Source organism: Molossus molossus, unplaced genomic scaffold, assembly GCF_014108415.1.
Source record: "Molossus molossus isolate mMolMol1 unplaced genomic scaffold, mMolMol1.p scaffold_m16_p_1, whole genome shotgun sequence".
NCBI classification, from domain to species: domain Eukaryota; kingdom Metazoa; phylum Chordata; class Mammalia; order Chiroptera; family Molossidae; genus Molossus; species Molossus molossus.
Genome location: NW_023425344.1, coordinates 157,445,878 through 157,450,076, shown reverse-complemented (window position 1 = coordinate 157,450,076; position 4,199 = coordinate 157,445,878).

Sequence of the window (4,199 nt, the reverse complement as noted above, 5' to 3'; positions counted from 1 at the left end):
ATTTATAGACAGAACTCCATTTGCATACATCATTAATGTCCCTGGGTAAGACAAGCGAGGAGAAATACCATCAAGTCATGGGCATCAGCTTAAGACCATAGATTTTAAAATATTTTTGGTAGAAATACCTGCTGGACAGAAAATATCCAATTGATCTAGATAATCAACTTAGTAATATTCCCTTGCTAAAAATAAAGACAAACAGAAAATAAACCCTCCTAGTAAAATGGAGAAAAGACTGTTACCCAAGCAAAACTTTTAAGAAAGATGGGAACATTTAGTGCAAGGGTAGGAAAGAGAGTTACTCTTTTCCAATGAGCTCTCAGAACACTCAATACGCATTTCACAAAGTAGAACCAGCCAGGACTAGAAGTGGTATTTTGATTGTCTTGTTCATTTTTTATATCAAGTCTGACCTAGTGCCTTCCACTGGAGAAGCCTTAATAAGCTCTTCAACCCTGGCCGGTTTGGCTCAGCGGTTAGAGCGTCGGCCTGCGGTCCAGAGAGACCCGGGTTCGGTTCCCGCTAAGGGTGCGTACCTTGGTTGCAGTTTGTCCCTGGCCCTGGTTGGGTCATGCGGGTGGCAGCCACTCGATGTATCCCTTTCACGTCGATGTTTCTCTCTCTCTCTCTCTCCCTCCCACTCTATCTGAACAAAATATGGAAAAATGTCCTCGGGTGAGGATTAAAAAATAAATAAATAAGCTCTTCATGCATGAACGAAGGAGAGGTGATTGTTCTGTTAGTCTGTCCACTATCACACGGGTATCCTGAGGGCCCACAAGCCACACCACAGTGCCCTGGAGAACCCCCTGGTTCCACCTGATGGGCTGAGCTGAGAATGATGCCAAATCAACCTCTTTTCCATCGCCAGTGTCCTGCCTCGGGGAGGGCTGTGCTGGCGAGAAGGGCACCGAGGCTCCCCTCCTCTAACCGTGCGTGTCCTGCGATGGCCGCCGAGGGGCCAGGAGAGCTGGCTGTGCAGTGCACACGCCCGGGGGCAGGACCTGGGGCACATACCAGCAGCTAGTTTCCTGAGTGGAACCTGTGACTCAGAAACTTGAGTAGGTGGGGATGAGCCATGGCGTTCAGCAGGGACACACATGCAGGTGAAGTTTAGAAGTCTTTTGAAGTCGGTCCGTTTTGGGGGCCCAGGAATACCTTCTCTGCTTCACGCCCCCTCCGTAGCTGTTTGGCAGTTGTTGGGGAATTTGGCATGAAAACAGAATTAAAAGGTCTTTGGGGTGATTTTAGAAAAACCGCACTCTGAGTTGTATCCAAGTTTCGAAACCTTAGCCTCTGTGAAGCACCTGTGGCCCGTGGACTCCCAGCTCACGGAACAGCACGTTTTGAAAAGCCCAGTGACACGGAGCAGGTGTGTCTCTCATCCCTCTGGTATGCTGAGACAACCAATCCATTATCCAGTCCTCTTCCACCTCCTAAATGTAACTTGAATATGTCTGTTTGTCTCTACCCACACTATTCTTGCCCAAGTCATTATTCTCTACAGCTCAGACTTCTGCAGCAGCTTCCTCACTGGTGGCAGGGCCACTGCCTTGCAGAGCTCGGGGAAGTGACATTCACATCCATCTGTGTCAGTACACCCTGGGGGACCTCTACCAACACTGCAGGTTATAGTAACAAGGGCCCTTGGAGTTATGCAAGGTCCCCCTCCTCTGCTCTCCCTTCTTTCTTCCTCCTGGATCTAGTTTTTCTTTGTTATGTATTATTACTCCTTTGCTATTTATTATTATTACTGAAGTATTTCAGGCAAATAGAAAAATATAAAGAGTAATAAAACATGCACTCACGTTCATCACGCAACTTCTTCATGTTTTAACATTTCACAAAATTTTTTGAAGTTGGGTAACCTAAATGTTTATTATGGAATATATTATGCATGGGGAAGAGTATATATAATGTAAATTAACATTTTAAAGAACAAATACTCATGTACCCACTACTCAACTTAAGAAATAGAGTATTTCTAAATGTCCTCAAAATCTCCCATGTGCCCCTTTCACACCAGAAACTGCGGTGTCCCCAGAAGTAACTGCTACCCTGGGTTTTGAGATAACTGTTTCCTTGCATGTCTTTGTAATACATATGCACAGAGCTTTAATGTTTCACTTCATTTTGCCTGTTTTTAGACCTTTATATGAATGGAGTCACTTTGAATGCATTCTCCTGTGATTTTTTTTTCTCCGTTTAGCAATATGTTTTGGAAATCATCTGTTTTTCCTACTTTCCAATCCCTACCTCACACTGCAGTTTGTCACGCCACCGCGTGAAACCCTTCAGTGACTTTCCGACCCTCCAGGAATAGAATCGCAGATCCCTGGTGGTCCATGAGCCCCCACGTGACCTCAGCCCACCTCCCTCTCGGTCTCATCTCACCCTGGGTTGAGGTCCATTTTCTTGATCTCAACAAGCTCTCCCCGTCCTCCTGGACTTTGCACACACTTGGATTCCTTTCACTCCTCACCTGGCCGTTCCTGCTGAAATTTCAGGTCTCCGGTTAAACGTCACTTCTCTAACTGGATCTTCACTAACCTCCCAGTGTAACATTGGTGCTTCTTTTGCTTCCTTCCTACCTGTTTTATTCAAGCACTTACCACAGTTTTATTATTGTATATTTATGTGTGCATTTATTTTTATATGTATTTAATGCTTGTCTCCCTTACGTTGTATTGAGGACAGGAGCCCATATGTTTTGCTCGTTTTGACATATCTAGTCCTACAGAACCCTGGTGTGTATGTTGTAGGTTCCAAATAATTACCATTCAATGAGAATTTAAGCCAGAAAAAGTTAATGCAGCCAGGACAAAAAAAATGTTCAGCTCATGAATTCTGGGACAATTCTCTGCTGGATAAAAATTGTTAAAAATGAAGGTGTCAAAGCATTCTTCAAGAAAGCCAGTCAGGCTCGGTATAATCAAAGGCAGATATTGAGCTTTTGTATGTGTCCCATATGCTGACCCAGAGAAAGTGACCAGGAGGCAACTTAATGTAGTGGGTGCTGTGCTTTACTTTAAACATAACATATATAACGATAACTAAAACTGATTGAGTACTTACTTGTGTGGGCACTCTCCTAAGTGAATTAATTTAATTCTCATAATAACCCTGAGAGAGAGGTGTTTTGTTATCCCCATTTTTACATATCAGGAAACTGAGGCACAGAGAGATTAAAGTAACTTGCCAGACCTCATACAACTAACACACAGCAGATGCAGGCTGTGACCCAGGCAAGGCTGCGTGTGTTCTTTGCCACTGTGCTCCATTGCCTTTTAATAATCTTGTTCAATGAATATTTGTGGCAAGAATAAAGGAGGGTTATATAAAGTTCAAGCCAAGTGCTATAGGCCTATGGAATGAGAGAATTTTGATTCTATTTATGGCTGTCTGCTGCATTTCAGACTCAGGAACAGCTGTGGGAGGACGATGCTGTCCGTGACCGAAGACACATCAGCAGAGCATGAGACACATTAGAGACGGGGATGGGATTTGGTGTCGATGGACAACAGGTGAGTGTGAAGTAGATGAAAGGTTGTAAAGTTAGACCCTTGCCAGAGTGTGGAGGGTCTTGAATGATACTTTTGGGGGTTCCTAAGTTTTAAGCAGGGCTTCAGCTTAGATCAATGCATTGTCATATTGAATACATAACAGATGCTATCCCCCAACAACTGGAGCTCAAATGTTACAGGTGAGGGAGACTGAATGACAACTCTATTTATTCATGGCCATTTATTTCCACAAGAGCTGTGATTCAGACACATCGAGAAATGTCTGACGGTCGGGGAAGCTTCAAAGGAGGCAGATTGCAGGGACAGGCATCAAAGAACCCAGAAGAAAATTCACTGTACAGGACGGAATTGGGCAAAGAGGACCAGGGTCAGTATTGGTGCCTCAGATCAGAGGGAAGAGCTGGGTCTGGGATGAGAGCGGCAGGTGACACTGGAGTTTATCAGAAGCTGATCACCTCCCAGAGCGTGTCACTATAGGAAAGTAGGGTAATGACACTGAAACAGACACACTCAAACACCCCGTGGCAGCCTGAGTGGGACCGGTAGCGTGGTGTGGCCCTCTGTGTTCCCAGTTTCTCCTGCATTGTGGTGTGAATTCCCAGTCCAGCCACACCCAGAGGGCCCCAAAGTCAGACTGTGACTGTCCCAGTCCCTGAAGACTGTATCCATCTT